This window comes from Stomoxys calcitrans, chromosome 1 (assembly GCF_963082655.1).
Source record: "Stomoxys calcitrans chromosome 1, idStoCalc2.1, whole genome shotgun sequence".
NCBI classification, from domain to species: Eukaryota; Metazoa; Arthropoda; class Insecta; order Diptera; family Muscidae; genus Stomoxys; species Stomoxys calcitrans.
This window is the reverse complement of record NC_081552.1, coordinates 59,725,881-59,731,405: the sequence shown is the minus strand read 5'-3', so window position 1 is coordinate 59,731,405 and position 5,525 is coordinate 59,725,881. Positions and strand designations below refer to the sequence as shown.

Sequence of the window (5,525 nt, the reverse complement as noted above, 5' to 3'; positions counted from 1 at the left end):
ATTAACAGGCATGAATTTTGCAAGGAAGCGAACATATATTTATTCCAGATCGTGTCTTTATTTCACAAATTAATTTCATTTTTTTTTCTATAATTTTCTTTAATAATCTTTAATAACTTCATTTATTTTTGGTTGAGAGTTTGTTCCCTTTAGTTCCTTACATTTGATATCAAAACGAAGCTGCTGGGAGAGTTGACAGTCCATTGTTTTGATTTTTATTTACTTTGCCATCAAATTCTATGTGGTTACTTAGTACGTATGTACTTGGCAGATGTAGCCTGCACCCTCTCTTTTGGTACTTTTTTTTTTTTCGCTCACATAAGGATTTAATTTTTTTTTATATGATATATGTTAGTGGACGATGGTATATCCCATGATCCCAGGGATCCAAATAATCGGTTTAGATATGGTTCGAAGTATTTTAAGGACATTTCTGGATGGTCAGATTTCTGACAGTGTTGAGATGGCACCCACGAAAAATCCCATGCTTGAAGGGTTCATGACGTCGTATTTTTGTATACCTCACATTTTGACGTTTCATTCAATCAAATTCATTTTCGAACTTTCTAATCTGAGAGAGCGAAGTGTCTTAGATGACATAGCATCTATAAACTTCCTTTTTCTGCCATCTTCCATCGAGTGCACATCGTTTCACATTTCAATAAGTGATTAGAAAAATTGTAATTTATCATTAAAATCAATGTGCCTTTCTGTAAAAGTGCGAAGACACTGCCTTGCCTATTTTTATTTTGCGACCGGACGAATTTATTATTTAATTGGGGTAAGAATTTTATTGAGAAAGATTATCAATAAATGTGAGTCTAAAACTTAGCCTTTATTAGGTTGAGTACGTGGCATATTGGGAATTGTGTGAAACACATGTGGACAAAGCCCAACCAGCAACTCAACCCCATTTCTTGGAGAGTCTGGGAAACCAAACGCTTTTTGTGCCCAAACTCCATCATCTTAAGTTTGAGACTGCATCATTTGAAACTCTGAACTTCATTATTTGGTGCACCTCACTCTGTCAATTGGAACACCACACTTAATCAATTGAGACGCCCCGCTCCAGCACATGGAGTACCATCAGTCTGTCGTTTAAAGTCCACATACCATGATTTGAAACACTGGTCATCATTATCAGAGCAGCCCATTTGACGACAGATTATGCCCTATTGAAGACATTGCCCATAACGTGCCACCCACCGTCACTTTGGCAGCGTTTTGTGCCCCAAGCTTGTATATGAATTTGTGAAGACTTGGCGGTGCCACTCATTGTGATTCTTGCGGCTAGAAGCCATGCAATTCTTTTTCCACACATGGTGTGCACACTAAAGGTTCCTTACAAGGAATAATTTGGAGAAGATTTATTTAAAGCCACATGAGTTACATCCCCTGGTAACCTATGAAACTCAGCCAGAATCACCTTAAGTAATTTAATTGGAGCCTAACTTTTGTGGTTAAAATTTGAAGGCTTAATTTGATGCCCTAAAATCACTTTAGTCTTCTCATGAGATGACATTGGCTAAGGCGCCTTGATTACACACCCGGAAGAAGAGAAAAAAAACACACCCAATTAAACGGATATGTATCAATAATTTCTGTTTTAAAATATATTTTTTTCTTTTAATAATAAGCTAATTAATTTTACAGAGAATAATTTAATATCCACGTAATTTAAGTAAATTATGCATTTCGGCATCACAGCAAGTTCAGTTTCTATCACTTTATCATCAACACCCTTTATTTAAAACAGCAACAGCAACATCGTACCCATGTGGAGGCCTTCAACATGTTCATCGATTTGTTGGTAAGTTTGTAATTGTGATCTTGAACTTGAACTTGAAATTTTTAATTATCATTAGTGAACATTTGTAAGTATGTACGTACACGTATGTGCTTTCATTCATACTTGCTTTGATGCTCTTCTTATTTGCTCTCTGTATGATAGCTTACTTTGTGGATTCTAATTTTTTTTTTGGGGAGAGCACAAGTGACCAATGAATTTGTTGTTTTCTTACAATGACTCCAATGAGAATTGCAAATGTTGTTTTTCCTCCTACACTTTAGCTCCCTTGTGGTCTCTCCATTGCATTAGAATGCCCAAATATTTTCATTGATCTATTGCTATTCAAATTATTCTTAAAGTAGATACATATGTCTTTTTAACCCCTTCTGGGATGTTAAATTTGAATTTTTAAACAAACATTTTTTTTTTATTATTAAGTAATGTTCAAAGTTAATACTTTTCAATTGTTCGATGAGCATCAGTTTAATTTGTTAAAAAGATAAAGAAAAAAAAAAAAACTAACAGAATTACTTCATTCTTATTAGATGTTAGGTCTTTATTTTTATTTCTATAAATTTAATAAATATCAATTATAATGTGCTGAATTGAAAGATACATGTTTCCTTTTGAAGAGATGAGCCCATAAAAAGTGAGTGATAATGTTAGGGGTTCTGCTACAGAATTTTAAGCCCGCAGAACAATGGATGGTGAGGGTTTTGAGGCTGATTTTTTTCCAATTACACCCGGGAAAAAATACCATAGATAAACAGATATAAGAGTACCATTTTGTTTACCCTTTTGAATTCAAATATGATTAGAGTGGGGCCGATACTTTAATTTTTTTTTTTTGTCTCTAATCATAATAGGCCCGTCGTAGTTTTGTTTGTTGCATAAATAAAAAGGGAGTCTAAAATAATATTTATTGTAATGGGAAAGTGATTCTGAGAGGAAAGGACCCGAACCCCCCACCCGACTGTTGCTAGCAGAAAAAAAGGCTCCCGCAGTCCTACTTCTCTCTTTATTCTTGGATGTTGAAATTTGATAGACCCTACATCTTCCTTCCATTTTTGGTCCGGTACATTACAGTTTTAACTACTCGAAATATTCGTCTGAGACCCCATAAAATATATGTATTCTTGATCGTTGCGATATTTTATGTCGATCTAGCTATGTCCGTCCGTCCGTCCGTCTGTCTGTCGAAAACACGCTAACTTCCGAAGGAGCAGAAATACTTCTTATTAGTGTAGGTCGGTTGGTATTGTAAATGGGCCATATCGGTCCATGTTTTGATATAGATGCCATATAAACCGATCTTGGGTCTTGACTTCTTGAGCCTCTAGAGTGCACAATTCTTATCCGATTGGAATGAAATTTTGCACGACGTGTTTTGTTATGATATCCAACAATTGTGCCAAGTATGGTTCAAATCGGTTTATGGTTCAAATCCTGACCTAGCTGTCATATAAACAAACCTGGGGACTTGACTTCTTGAGCTTCTAGAGGGCGCAATTACTATCCGATGTGGCTGAAATTTTGCATGCCATATTTTAATTATACTTTTAACAACTGTGTCAAATAAGGTTCAAATTGCTACATAACCTGATATAGCTGCCATTCAAACCGATCTGGGATCTTGACTTCTTGAGCCTCTAGAGGTCGCAATTATTATCTTATTTGGCTGAAATTTTGTACGACGGATTCTGTCATGACCATCAGCATACGTGTTTATGATGGTCTGAATCGGTCTAAAGCACGATACAGCTCCTATATAGATCGATCTCTCTATTTTACTTCTTGAGCCCTCAAAGAGCACAAATCTTATTCGAATTGGTTGACATTTTACACAGGTCTCCAACATATAATTTAATTGTGGTCACAAGCAGACCATATCTGGATATCGCTCTTAAAGCAGAGCAAATCTTTTCTTATATCCTTTTTTGCCTAAGAAGAGATGCCCGGAAAAGAACTCGACAAATGCGATCCATGGTGGAGGGTATATAAGATTCGGCCCAGCCGAACTTAGCACGCTTTTACTTGTTATATAAAATTCGTAATCAACTCCCGAATACATTTCATTTGAGTCCCAAATTTTTATGTACGTCCAATATGTTTGTTTGGGGAACTTTTGAGATTGGAGTGGCCTATGGGTTTCTTGGACTTTGATTACCATATTCGTATTCTACTCCCCAATACCTTTCATTTGACACTCATAATGTCCCTATCGGTCCTCTTATGATTTTAAGTGGTCTTTTTGGGGTAACGGGGGAGTGTCCGCCCACTTCCAATATCGACAAATTAAAAGCTTTTTCTCCCTTCCTGACCATTTTCGTTATCTACTCCCGAATACCTTTCATTCGAGTCCCATATTGACATTATCGTCCAATAAATTTAGTTTAGGAGGTTTTGGGGTCGGTGCGGTCCCCCTATTACTTGGATCAATTTTTGAATATGAAATTCGAAGTCTACTCATGAATGCCTTCCATGTGAATCCCATATTGTTCCGATCGGCTTACTTTTATTTTGGGGTCGTACTTTAAGTGTAAGGGGGAGGCTCCTTCCGGATCATTCCCCACAATCTGTGAAAATTTGAAAGAAATCGGTCCAGCCGTTTTTAAATCTATACAGAACAAACAAATTTGCAAACCCACAAACAAACAAACATACAAACAAACACAATTTATCTATAAATATGTTGATAGATTGTGAATTAATTTTTTAGAGATAGTGTTCTTAGCCGTGTTTTTGATAAGATCGTGTAATTCATTGTATTTTTATCGAAAGATACTATGATAAGTTGTGCGGTTTAGCTCACCTGTTTACTTTTTCTGACTACAAATTGTTTCAGCTTGTTTTGATGTGGATGGTTCAATTGAAAACGTTGGGACTTGAGTTTTCTTTACTTTTCTATACCTTTGGACAATCCAATCTGTTTCGGGCGTGAGTTCTTCCTCGTCTGTTAAGTATCCAACTTGATTTGTTTGATGTGTGATATAAACAGACTAGACTTCATGAGCCGCTAGACGGAGCAATTCTTAACTGATTTGGCTGAAATTTTGCATGAGGTGTTTTGTTATGACTTCCAACAACTGTGCTAAGTTCAAAATCAAATCGGTCCATAACTTTATAAAGCTGCCATATAAACCTATCTAGGATCTTGAGCCTCCTGAGGGCGCAACTATTATCCAGTTTAGCTGAAATTTTGTACAACGGCTTCTCCAATGGCCTTTAACATACGTTTCAAATATGGTTTGTATCGGTTTATATCCTGACCCAGCTCTGTATAAACCGCTCTCCGGATTTTGCTTCTTCAGCCCCTAAAGGGCGCAATTCTTATCCGAATTGGCTGGAATTTTACACAATGACTTCTACTACTGTATCTAACTTTCAATTCAATTATGGTCCGAATAAGACCATAACTTCATACAGCCCAATATTATAGCAGTTTTTATCCGTTATCTTTGTGTGCTTCAAAAGAAATACCGGGAAAAGAACTCGACGCACGCGGAGGGTATTCGGCACGGTCGAGCTTGTGCGCCTTTACTTGTTTTTAATCAATTGTGATCCAAATTCAAAACTCTCTTTCTCTTGAAAAACAAGCCTTCTCCATTTTTCTGTTATGAAAAACATTTTTTTACCCTCCACCATAGGATGGGGAATACTAATCTAGTCATTCGGTTCGAAACACCTCGAAATCTTCATCTAAGACCCCATAAAATATATATATTCTTGACTGGCC

General features: G+C 36.5%; 1 long non-coding RNA gene across 1 annotated transcript; it reads left to right on the top strand.

Annotated features, from left to right (window-relative positions):
* Positions 1-305: 305 nt before the first annotated feature.
* LOC131994256 (uncharacterized) lies at positions 306-2,400 on the top strand. Its single transcript, XR_009396578.1, has 2 exons — positions 306-781; positions 843-2,400. It is a non-coding gene; the product is annotated as an uncharacterized LOC131994256 (long non-coding RNA).
* The last annotated feature ends 3,125 nt before the right edge of the window (positions 2,401-5,525 follow it).